Source organism: Aphelocoma coerulescens, chromosome 4A (genome assembly GCF_041296385.1).
Source record: "Aphelocoma coerulescens isolate FSJ_1873_10779 chromosome 4A, UR_Acoe_1.0, whole genome shotgun sequence".
NCBI lineage: Eukaryota > Metazoa > Chordata > Aves > Passeriformes > Corvidae > Aphelocoma > Aphelocoma coerulescens.
Window position 1 is genome coordinate 21885215 of NC_091018.1, and position 12276 is coordinate 21897490.

The 12276-nt window shown below is 51.1% G+C and overlaps 4 long non-coding RNA genes across 4 annotated transcripts; all 4 read left to right on the forward strand.

Moving 5' to 3' along the window:
• Positions 1 to 1694: 1694 nt before the first annotated feature.
• LOC138110270 (uncharacterized) lies at positions 1695 to 2100 on the forward strand. Its single transcript, XR_011150846.1, has 3 exons — positions 1695 to 1783; positions 1883 to 1924; positions 2023 to 2100. It is a non-coding gene; the product is annotated as an uncharacterized lncRNA (long non-coding RNA).
• A 3958-nt stretch (positions 2101 to 6058) lies between these two features.
• On the forward strand, positions 6059 to 6464 carry LOC138110271 (uncharacterized). The gene is made up of 3 exons (XR_011150847.1): positions 6059 to 6147; positions 6247 to 6288; positions 6387 to 6464. It is a non-coding gene; the product is annotated as an uncharacterized lncRNA (long non-coding RNA).
• Positions 6465 to 9249: 2785 nt separating this feature from the next.
• On the forward strand, positions 9250 to 10094 carry LOC138110265 (uncharacterized). The gene is made up of 4 exons (XR_011150843.1): positions 9250 to 9326; positions 9421 to 9495; positions 9670 to 9749; positions 9831 to 10094. It is a non-coding gene; the product is annotated as an uncharacterized lncRNA (long non-coding RNA).
• Positions 10095 to 10101: 7 nt separating this feature from the next.
• On the forward strand, positions 10102 to 11703 carry LOC138110266 (uncharacterized). The gene is made up of 2 exons (XR_011150844.1): positions 10102 to 10390; positions 10495 to 11703. It is a non-coding gene; the product is annotated as an uncharacterized lncRNA (long non-coding RNA).
• Positions 11704 to 12276: the final 573 nt, after the last annotated feature.

The following is a 12276-nucleotide window of genomic DNA, read 5'->3' on the forward strand; positions in this document are numbered from 1 at the left end:
CTCACATTTGATCGCAATGCTGAGGTGCGCAGGGCAGAGCAATCCGAGTGCATCTTGCGTCACTTGTCTATTGTGCATGCCGTGTCTTTTGGGCATCTTGTGTCACGGGTCTTTTGCCTTAGCCCTTTGATGTGCTTGCAGTCACGCTTTTCGCCGAGTGTTCTCTATCCTCATTGCATCCCCTCTTTTGTCGTCTCCTGTGTCACGGGTGCCTGCATGGAATGGCCCAGAGCTGCTCTGCCCTGCTGCATACTCTGGCATATAGGTGTAATAGAACAAGGCCCAAGGCCCTTAAATCCATAATGTAGGGTGTAGTCTGGCGTCTAGATGATATTCCTAGGTTGTCACAAGATGGCTGGAGCTGTGAAGTTCTCATGCAGGCCTTTGACTTTTGTCATCACTTTCTTGCAGATGCAGACAGATTAAATCCGTGCCAGAGCGCCCCATACCGGGTGACGGGGTTCGCACAGGAAGGTCAGTCACTGTTTGTGTTTCCTCAGCAAGTGTAACTGGTGGCTTTGTTACAGCATTGTTCTTTGTCTTTGTTCTTAGGAGGTAAAGCCAGATCTCGGCAGTCAAGGTCAAGTGAATGAGGTAAGAAGTCACTGGTGGAAAGAACCACTTGGTATTCCTTGGGTGTCAAGTTCTGGTACAGCTCTAAGCATCCACTGTCATTTGTGTGTTTCAGGCGGTCCCCTTGTATTACACTGAAACCCCTCACCGACTGGCTGATGGACCTGGCTCGCTGCCCTCGTGAGTCCTCTGCAAGTATCATGGGATTCTGCGATGAAGCCTTTACCGTTTCCATGCGAAGGTACCGTCTGGGTAGCCTTCGGCAACGGCCGAGGAGTTGCAGCATGTCGGGGAGGGAGGAGGAACAAGGGTCCACTCAAGTTTCAGCAATGCTGCATAACCTCGTCTCCACTCAACCCAGGTATACCCTGCGATGATGGCGTCGGCCTTGGAGCGCGGCCAGAGCGTGCGGCCCGAGGACCCGGGCTCTCTTAGTAGACGGTGAGTAGTGGAATTGTTGGGTTTTGGCCGACATGCCACTAAGCTCATACACTGATGTTTGGTTGTCTTTATTGTAGCTGACTGAGAGACAACAGGCTGGCAATGGCAGGAGCTTCTGGGCCGGCGAGAGGCCGCCTTCTTTTGCGCCCCAGGAAGATTCACATCCCCAGATGTCTGAGAGATAAGTTGAGGGATGTGACCCATGGAGGGAATGAAAGCGGGGTGTCGGGTCGGGGCTTGCTGGGAGGGAGTTTTGAGTCAGCTTTGGAGATGGGGATGTCCAAGAAGGGGCCCCTTAGCCCGCATAATGGGAAAGCCTCACATTTGATCGCAATGCTGAGGTGCGCAGGGCAGAGCAATCCGAGTGCATCTTGCGTCACTTGTCTATTGTGCATGCCGTGTCTTTTGGGCGTCTTGTGTCACGGGTCTTTTGCCTTAGCCCTTTGATGTGCTTGCAGTCACGCTTTTCGCCGAGTGTTCTCTCTCCTCATTGCATCCCCTCTTTTGTCGTCTCCTGTGTCACGGGTGCCTGCATGGAATGGCCCAGAGCTGCTCTGCCCTGCTGCATACTCTGGCATATAGGTGTAATAGAACAAGGCCCAAGGCCCTTAAATCCATAATGTAGGGTGTAGTCTGGCGTCTAGATGATATTCCTAGGTTGTCACAAGATGGCTGGAGCTGTGAAGTTCTCATGCAGCCCTTTGACTTTTGTCATCACTTTCTTGCAGATGCAGACAGATGAAATCCGTGGCAGAGCGCCCCATACCAGGTGAGGGGGTTTCCTGCAGGAAGGTCAGTCGCCGTTTGTTTGCGGGGCAAGTGTAATTGGTGGCTGTGTTACAGCATCGTTCTTTGTCTTTGTTTTTAGGAGGTAATGCCAGATCTCAGCAGTCAAAGTCGAGTTAGCGAGGTAAGTGGTGACCGGTGTCCTGAACGGGTTGTTATTGTTTCGATGCCAAGTTCTGGCACTCTAAGCTTTAAGCATCCATTGTCATTTGTGTGCTTCAGGCAGTCCCCATGTATTATGGTGAAACTCCTTGCCAACTGGCTGATGGACCTGGCTCGCCGCTGTCGTTAGCCCGCCGGAAGTATTACAGGACTCTGTGACGAAGCCTTTACCTTTTCCATTTGAACGTGCCGTCCAGGTTGCCTTCGGCAACGGCCAGGTAGTTGCAGTGAGTTGCGGAGGGAGGGAGGAGCGAGGGCCCACTCAAGTTTCGGCAATGCTGCATCACCTCGTCTCCTCTTAACCCAGGTATACTCTGTGACGATGACGATGGCGTTAGCCTCAGAGCGTGGCCAAAGCGTGCGGCCTGAGGAGGCCAGCCTTTTTAGGAGACGGTGAGTGGCAGAATTGACAGGTTTTGGCTGAGGTGCCACTAAGTTCATGCACTGATGTTTGTCTGGTTTTCTTTATTGTAGCTGACCAAGAGAGAACCAGCCCGGTGAAGGCACGAGCTTCCCGCATGGTGATGCAGCCTTCTTTTGCACCCGAGGCAGATTGACATCCCCAGACATCCAAGAGATAAGTTGAGACCTGTGACCCACAGTAGGGGTGAAAGCAGGGTGTTGAGTTGGGACTCACCAGGAGATATTTTTGAGTCAGATTTGGAGGTGGGGATACCCAAGAAGGGGCCCCTTAGGCCCCATAAAGCCTAAGTCTCGCTTTTGATCACAGTGCCGAGGTGCGCAGGGCAGAGCAGGCCTGGTACGTGTCACCTGTCTATTGTGCGTTCTCTGTCTTTTGTGCATCTCATGTCACAGGTCTTTTGCCTTAGCCCTTTGAGATGCTTATCGCAAACGCTGGGCATTATTCTTAGCGTCTCTGTTCTTGGCGTTCCTCAGTGTGGTGCCGATAACATTGATCCTTTGACTCGTGAGCTTGGAGGTGCATCAGGATCACGTCTCTCTTCAGCGACATTGAGTCGGGTGTCTTTTCAGGTCTTGTTCTGAGCTGCATTGTCAGCTGTGCACTGCAATGATCCATTATAGAGGATGAAGGCTTGTAAGAATGTGAAGATAGCTAGAGGATTCCACCCGTCCAGTTCTCGGGCATCCATCTTTGCGGTTCTTGGAATAAGCCCTTCTGTTATCATCTTCCTCCGCCAGGGTTCTTGCAGCCTCGTTGGCTCACCGTCGGTCTTGCCGTGGTCATCTCATTCCTCATTTGCTCGGTCCTTGTGATCATCTAGCCTAGAGTTTTCTCTCCTTGTTGTGTCCCCTTGTTTGTCATCTTCTGTGTCACGGGTGCCTGAGTGGGTTTGGCCCAGAGCTGCTCTTCCCTGATGCATACTGTGGAGTATGGGTGTAATAGGACAAGGCCTGGGGATGTGGAATTTGTGGTGTAGCTTGTAGTTTGGCCTCAAGATGGTATTCCTAGACTCATACAGGATGGCTGGAGCTGTGAAGTTCTAATGCAGCTCTTTGACTTTTGTCATCACTTTCTTGCAGACGCAGACGGATTAAATCTGCGGCAGAGCGCCCCATACCGTGTGAGGGGGTTCCCACCTGAAGGTCGGTCACTGTTTGTCTTTGCAGGGCAAACATAAGTGGTGGCTGTGTTACAGGACTGTTCTTTGTCTTTGTTCTTAGGAGGTAAAGCCAGATCTTAGCAGTCAAGGTCAAGTGAATGAGGTAAGAAGTCACTGGTGGAAAGAACCACTTGTTATGCCTTGGGTGCCAAGTTCTGGTACAGCTCTAAGCATCCATTGTCATTTGTGTGTTTCAGGTAGTCCCCTTGTATTACACCGAACTCCTCGCCGACTGGCTGACGGACTTGTCTTGCCGCCCTCCTGAGTCCTCCGCAAGTATCATGGGACTCTGCGATGAAGCCTTTACCTTTTCCATGCGAAGGTACCGTCCCGGTAGCCTTTGGCGACGGCCGAGGAGTTGCGGCAAGTCGGGGGGGGGGAAGCGAGGGTCCGCTCAAGTTTCAGCAGTCCCGCATCACCTCCTCTCCTCTTAACTCAGGTATACCCTGCGGTGACGGTATCGGCCTCGGGGCGTGGCCAAAGCGTGGGGCCCAAGGACCCCGGCCTTCTTAGGAGACGGTGAGTAGTGGAACTGTTGGGGGCTTGGCCAATGTGCCACGAAGTTCCTGTACTGATGTTTGGTTTTCTTTATTGTAGCCATCTAAAAGACAAAAGCCCGGCGATGGTAGGAGCTTCCAGGGTGGTGAGGCGGTCGTCTTTTGCGTCCCAGGTGGATTCACATCTCAGGACGTCTGAGAGATAAGTCAAGGGGATGAAATCGGAGTATCGAGTCGGGCCTCGCCGGGAGGGATTTTTGCGTCAGCTTTGGAGATGGGGATACCCAAGAAGGGGCGCCTTAGCCCGCATAAAGTGAAAGTCTCACATTTGATGACAATGCTGAGGTGCGCAGGGCAGAGCAATCCGAGCGCATGTTGTGTCACTTGTCTATAGTGCATGCCATGTCTTTTGGGTGTCCTGTGTCACAGGTCTTTTGCCTTAGCCCTTTGATGTGCTTGCAGTCATGCTTTCCACCCTGAGTTCTCTCTCCTTGTTGTATCCTCTTGTTTGTCATCTCCTCTGTCATGGGTGCCTGCATGGGTTTGGCCCAGAGCTGCTCTGCCCTGCTGCATACCCTGGCATATCGGTGTAATAGAACAAGGCTTGGGGACTTGAAATTTGTAATGTAGGGTGCAGTTTGTCCTCTAGATGATATTTCTAGATTGTCAGAAGATGGCTGGAGCTGTGAAGTTCTCATGCAGCCCTTTGACTTTTGTCATCACTTTCTTGCAGATGCAGACAGATTAAATCCGTGCCAGAGCGCCCTATACCGGGTGACGGGGTTCCCACAGGAAGGTCAGTCACTGTTTGTGTTTCCTCAGCAAGTGTAACTGGTGGCTTTGTTACAGCATTGTTCTTTGTCTTTGTTCTTAGGAGGTAAAGCCAGATCTTGGCAGTCAAGGTCAAGTGAATGAGGTAAGAAGGCACTGGTGGAAAGAACCACTTGGTATTCCTTGGGTGCCAAGTTCTGGTACAGCTCTAAGCATCCACTGTCATTTGTGTGTTTCAGGCGGGCCCCTTGTATTACACTGAAACCCCTCACCGACTGGCTGATGGACCTGGCTCGCTGCCCTCGTGAGTCCTCTGCAAGTATCATGGGATTCTGCGATGGAGCCTTTACCTTTTCCATGCGAAGGTACCGTCTGGGTAGCCTTCGGCAACGGCCGAGGAGTTGCAGCATGTCGGGGAGGGAGGAGGAACAAGGGTCCACTCAAGTTTCAGCAATGCTGCATAACCTCGTCTCCACTCAACCCAGGTATACCCTGCGATGATGGCGTCGGCCTTGGAGCGCGGCCAGAGCGTGCGGCCCGAGGACCCGGGCTCTCTTAGTAGACGGTGAGTAGTGGAATTGTTGGGTTTTGGCCGACATGCCACTAAGCTCATACACTGATGTTTGGTTGTCTTTATTGTAGCTGACTGAGAGACAACAGGCTGGCAATGGCAGGAGCTTCTGGGCCGGCGAGAGGCCGCCTTCTTTTGCGCCCCAGGAAGATTCACATCCCCAGATGTCTGAGAGATAAGTTGAGGGATGTGACCCACGGAGGGAATGAAAGCGGGGTGTCGGGTCGGGGCTTGCTGGGAGGGAGTTTTGAGTCAGCTTTGGAGATGGGGATGTCCAAGAAGGGGCCCCTTAGCCCGCATAATGGGAAAGCCTCACATTTGATCGCAATGCTGAGGTGCGCAGGGCAGAGCAATCCGAGTGCATCTTGCGTCACTTGTCTATAGTGCATGCCGTGTCTTTTGGGCATCTTGTGTCACGGGTCTTTTGCCTTAGCCCTTTGATGTGCTTGCGGTCACGCTTTTCGCCGAGTGTTCTCTCTCCTCATTGCATCCCCTCTTTTGTCGTCTCCTGTGTCACGGGTGCCTGCATGGAATGGCCCAGAGCTGCTCTGCCCTGCTGCATACTCTGGCATATAGGTGTAATAGAACAAGGCCCAAGGCCTTTAAATCCATAATGTAGGGTGTAGTCTGGCGTCTAGATGATATTCCTAGGTTGTCACAAGATGGCTGGAGCTGTGAAGTTCTCATGCAGCCCTTTGACTTTTGTCATCACTTTCTTGCAGATGCAGACAGATGAAATCCGTGGCAGAGCGCCCCATACCAGGTGAGGGGGTTTCCTGCAGGAAGGTCAGTCGCCGTTTGTTTGCGGGGCAAGTGTAATTGGTGGCTGTGTTACAGCATCGTTCTTTGTCTTTGTTTTTAGGAGGTAATGCCAGATCTCAGCAGTCAAAGTCGAGTTAGCGAGGTAAGTGGTGACCGCAGTCCTGAACGGGTTGTTATTGTTTCGATGCCAAGTTCTGTCACTCTAAGCTTTAAGCATCCATTGTCATTTGTGTGCTTCAGGCAGTCCCCATGTATTATGGTGAAACTCCTTGCCAACTGGCTGATGGACCTGGCTCGCCGCTGTCGTTAGCCCGCCGGAAGTATTACAGGACTCTGTGACGAAGCCTTTACCTTTTCCATTTGAACGTGCCGTCCAGGTTGCCTTCGGCAACGGCCAGGTAGTTGCAGTGAGTTGCGGAGGGAGGGAGGAGCGAGGGCCCACTCAAGTTTCGGCAATGCTGCATCACCTCATCTCCTCTTAACCCAGGTATACCCTGTGACGATGACGATGGCGTTGGCCTCAGAGCGTGGCCAAAGTGTGCGGCCTGAGGAGGCCAGCCTTTTTAGGAGACGGTGAGTGGCAGAATTGACAGGTTTTGGCTGAGGTGCCACTAAGTTCATGCACTGATGTTTGTCTGGTTTTCTTTATTGTAGCTGACCAAGAGAGAACCAGCCCGGTGAAGGCACGAGCTTCCCGCATGGTGATGCAGCCTTCTTTTGCACCCGAGGCAGATTGACATCCCCAGACATCCAAGAGATAAGTTGAGACCTGTGACCCACAGTAGGGGTGAAAGCAGGGTGTTGAGTTGGGACTCACCAGGAGGTATTTTTGAGTCAGATTTGGAGGTGGGGATACCCAAGAAGGGGCCCCTTAGGCCCCATAAAGCTTAAGTCTCGCTTTTGATCACAGTGCCGAGGTGCGCAGGGCAGAGCAGGCCTGGTACGTGTCACCTGTCTATTGTGCGTTCTCTGTCTTTTGTGTATCTCATGTCACAGGTCTTTTGCCTTAGCCGTTTGAGATGCTTATCGCAAACGCTGGGCATTATTCTTAGCGTCTCTGTTCTTGGTGTTCCTCAGTGTGGTGCCGATACCATTGATCCTTTGACTCGTGAGCTTGGAGGTGCATCAGGATCACGTCTCTCTTCAGCGACGTTGAGTCGGGTGTCTTTTCAGGTCTTGTTCTGAGCTGCATTGTCAGCTGTGCACTGCAATGATCCATTATAGAGGATGAAGGCTTGTAAGAATGTGAAGATAGCTAGAGGATTCCACCCGTCCAATTCTCGGGCATCCATCTTTGCGGTTCTTGGAATAAGCCCTTCTGTTATCATCCTCCTCCGCCAGGGTTCTTGCAGCCTCGTTGGCTCACCGTCGGTCTTGCCGTGGTCATCTCATTCCTCATTTGCTCGGTCCTTGTGATCATCTAGCCTAGAGTTTTCTCTCCTTGTTGTGTCCCCTTGTTTGTCATCTTCTGTGTCACGGGTGCCTGAGTGGGTTTGGCCCAGAGCTGCTCTTCCCTGATGCATACTGTGGAGTATGGGTGTAATAGGACAAGGCCTGGGGATGTGGAATTTGTGGTGTAGCTTGTAGTTTGGCCTCAAGATGGTATTCCTAGACTGATACAGGATGGCTGGAGCTGTGAAGTTCTAATGCAGCTCTTTGACTTTTGTCATCACTTTCTTGCAGACGCAGATGGATTAAATCTGCGGCAGAGCGCCCCGTACCGTGTGAGGGGGTTCCCACCTGAAGGTCGGTCACTGTTTGTCTTTGCAGGGCAAACATAAATGGTGGCTGTGTTACAGGACTGTTCTTTGTCTTTGTTCTTAGGAGGTAAAGCCAGATCTTAGCAGTCAAGGTCAAGTGAATGAGGTAAGAAGTCACTGGTGGAAAGAACCACTTGTTATGCCTTGGGTGCCAAGTTCTGGTACAGCTCTAAGCATCCATTGTCATTTGTGTGTTTCAGGTAGTCCCCTTGTATTACACCGAACTCCTCGCCGACTGGCTGACGGACTTGTCTTGCCGCCCTCCTGAGTCCTCCGCAAGTATCATGGGACTCTGCGATGAAGCCTTTACCTTTTCCATGCGAAGGTACCGTCCCGGTAGCCTTTGGCGACGGCCGAGGAGTTGCGGCAAGTCGGGGTGGGGGGGGGGAGCGAGGGTCCGCTCAAGTTTCAGCAGTCCCGCATCACCTCCTCTGCTCTTAACTCAGGTATACCCTGCGATGACGGTATCGGCCTCGGGGCGTGGCCAAAGCGTGGGGCCCAAGGACCCCGGCCTTCTTAGGAGACGGTGAGTAGTGGAACTGTTGGGGGCTTGGCCAATGTGCCACAAAGTTCCTGTACTGATGTTTGGTTTTCTTTATTGTAGCCATCTAAAAGACAAAAGCCCGGCGATGGTAGGAGCTTCCAGGGTGGTGAGGCGGTCGTCTTTTGCGTCCCAGGTGGATTCACATCTCAGGACGTCTGAGAGATAAGTCAAGGGGATGAAATCGGAGTATCGAGTCGGGCCTCGCCGGGAGGGATTTTTGCGTCAGCTTTGGAGATGGGGATACCCAAGAAGGGGTGCCTTAGCCCGCATAAAGTGAAAGTCTCACATTTGATGACAATGCTGAGGTGCGCAGGGCAGAGCAATCCGAGCGCATGTTGTGTCACTTGTCTATAGTGCATGCCATGTCTTTTGGGTGTCCTGTGTCACAGGTCTTTTGCCTTAGCCCTTTGATGTGCTTGCAGTCATGCTTTCCACCCTGAGTTCTCTCTCCTTGTTGTATCCTCTCGTTTGTCATCTCCTCTGTCATGGGTGCCTGCATGGGTTTGGCCCAGAGCTGCTCTGCCCTGCTGCATACCCTGGCATATCGGTGTAATAGAACAAGGCTTGGGGACTTGAAATTTGTAATGTAGGGTGCAGTTTGTCCTCTAGATGATATTTCTAGATTGTCAGAAGATGGCTGGAGCTGTGAAGTTCTCATGCAGCCCTTTGACTTTTGTCATCACTTTCTTGCAGATGCAGACAGATTAAATCCGTGCCAGAGCGCCCCATACCGGGTGAGGGGGTTCCCACCTGAAGGTCGGTCACTGTTTGGCTTTGCAGGGCAAACATAAATGGTGGCTGTGTTACAGGATTGTTCTTTGTCTTTGTTCTTAGGAGGTAAAGCCAGATCTCAGCAGTCAAGGTCAAGTGAACGAGGTAAGAAGTCATTGGTGGAAAGAACCACTTGGTATTCCTTGGGTGCCAAGTTCTGGTACGGCTCTAAGCATCCACTGTCATTTGTGTGTTTCAGGCCGTCCCATTGTCTTAGGCCGTACCCCTCACCGACCGGCCGACGGACCTGTCTCGCTGCCCTCGTTAGTACTCTGTGAGTATCATGGGACTCTGTGATGAAGCCTTTAAGTTTTCCATGTGAGGGTACCACCCAGGTTGCCTTTGGCAACGGCCGAGGAGTTGCAATAAGTTGGGGAGGGAGGGAGGGGGAGTGCGGGTCCGCTCAAGTTTTAGCAATGCCGCATCACCTCCTCTCCACTCGACTCAGGTATACCCTTCAACGATGGTGTCGGCCTTGGAGCGTGGCCAGAGCGTGCGGCCCGAGGACTCCAGCCTTTTTAGGAGACGGTGAGTGGCAGAATTGATGGGTTTTGGCTGAGGTGCCACTAAGTTCATGTACTGATGTTTGTTTGGTTTTGTTTATTGTAGCTGACTAAGAGATAATCAGCCTGGTGAAGGCACCAGCTGCCTGCATGGTGAGGCGGCCACCTTTTGCACCCGAGGCAGATTGACATCCCCAGACATCCAAGAGATAAGTTGAGACCTGTGACCCACAGTAGGGGTGAAAGCGGGGTGTCGAGTTGGCACTCACCGGAGATATTTTTGAGTCAGATTTGGAGGTGGGGATACCCAAGAAGGGGCCCCTTAGGCCCCATAAAGCTTAAGTCTTGCTTTTGATCACAGTGCCGAGGTGTGCAGGGCAGAGCAGGCCTGGTACATGTCACGTGTCTATTGTGCGTTCTCTGTCTTTTGTGCATCTCATGTCACAGGTCTTTTGCCTTAGTCCTTTGAGGTGCCAAGCATGTTCCTTTTCACTTTGCGGGTATTGTCCAGGCCACCTCCAGAGTCGGGTGAAGATTTGAGGTGCGCCAGGGTAGCAGTGTAGAGGAGCCCTGGGGATTAATCTTCTGGAGGGTGATAGTCACGTTTTCCGTTTTGTCGTCTTAGGCACCATGAGCCGGTGTGGAGCCGAAGTTTGGAAACGGCCAGTAAGCGATTAGCCTTTGCAGTTACGAGGGAGGGGGGCGTTGCAGAAGGGGTCATTTTTGGGACGTCTCATTGCAGTCTGAAGTTTCTTTCTGAATTTTCACAGCCTCCAAAGCAGACTACAGGGAATGTACTGATGTCCAGAGTGCCCACGTGTTCTTTTCTGTCGAGGATGGATTTTTTCCTCTCATCTCTGAAAGCTAAGTGTTGAGACTGGTGGTTGGGAGAAGGGAAAAACCTTTGGAATCACAGGAGGCAATCTGAAGTTAGCTTAGAGGAGAGGGCTGTAGTGGGATGGGCCCCTTGGAAGTAAAGGGAGAGGGTTTCTCCTCAGCATCACCTGACCCTTTGCCGGGCAGAGCAGTTCCATACCCATGTTTTTGCAAGCTTTGTGCTTTGAGTCTTGATGTCATCGCACATCTTTTTGCCTGAGGAGCCTGCCTTTGGGTCCGGAGCAGTTGCCCAGCAGTCATCACCTCTTTCTCTAGGCCTACTGAACTTCTTGAGCATCCTCTTAACAGCTTTGGCACTAGCTTCTCGTAAGGAGTTGTTTCACTGTCACGTGCTATTGCCATAGAGCCGTCTTTCCTTTGGCATCATCACTTTCTGGCTCATCTTGCAGCAGGAATCTTGGGTCCATCAGGTGAAACTGCTGGGCAGTTTTAACTTCTCTCGGTGTTACGTAGTTTGTGTCTATGTTGTGTAGTTTGTGTCTACCCTCTTCTGTGTCCTAGGGCTTTGTTATGTCTTGATGCTTTATCGGCATTGTTCTGGGCCGTATTGGCAGCGGGGGGGGGGGGGGGTCTCTCCTTGTGTACTTTCCCAGATTGGGCTTATTCCGGCATCTTTACATTTTTACTTTTTGAGACCAGAAGACAGGCTTCTGTCTGCCTGTGAGCGCATGTGTGTTGATGGGTTCTAATGTTGTATGTGAGATTTTTGCCTTTCAGGTTTTTCAACACATTTTTAAATTTTGAATTAAAAAAACCCCAGCCAGGTTTGTCCCCCCCCCCCCCCAGGTTTTTTTTCCTTCGGGTCCTGGCCGGTCTGCGAGGCGACGTTCATCGCCAAGGTTTGGGTGCGGACCGTGCCGGCGATGGGGTTTTGTGAGGCAGGATGATTTGGAGCCTCCTGGGAACCACATTCCCATAGAGCGCCAAGGGTTAGTGGAGCGGTCAAGATGAGAGCAAGGGTGGGTTTGTGTGTAAGCTAAAGGAGGTGTGGGTGGTGGATGACTGTTATGTTCTCTACATGTTGCTGTTTTGGGTTTCTTATAACAATAAAAGAAAATGTAATAAACTTTCCAGAAACAGTAGCATTGTTTTATTGTATTGATATGTATTTGGCTTGCATTGCCCTGTATTGTTCTGTATTGGTGTTTGCCACTGAATTTCCATGTATTGCTCCGTGTGTAAATTGGACTTTTGCCAGCATGTATATGGATTGTATTCGTACTTGTGTTTGTATACGTTATTTCCACATTTTGCGGAAGTGTAAATAAAAAAATTCAATGAAGAAAGAAGTTCCAAAGAACTCGCTCAGAACAGGGAAAGAAGAGAAAGCGCACAGACTTTCAATGCAGTACTCTAAAACCGGCAAGAGATTTAGTCTCTGTCGGAGCAAAAGCTCCTCTGGACTCAGGCCCAGAGGGAAGCCAAAGCACGGGGATTGAATTTAAACCTTTGGACAGGCTGAGATACATGAAGCCACACCAAAGTGAAATAGAAACATAGATTTTTAACTTCAGTAGAAATATATGCTAAGTGCCTTAAACATTAAAAAGCTGTAGCAGAGACCTTAAACACAGTTCTTGCTGCAGCAGTGTTACCTTTTCACAGAATTCTTTACTTTAGACAAAATATAGATAGAATTACACTGTTCATATTTT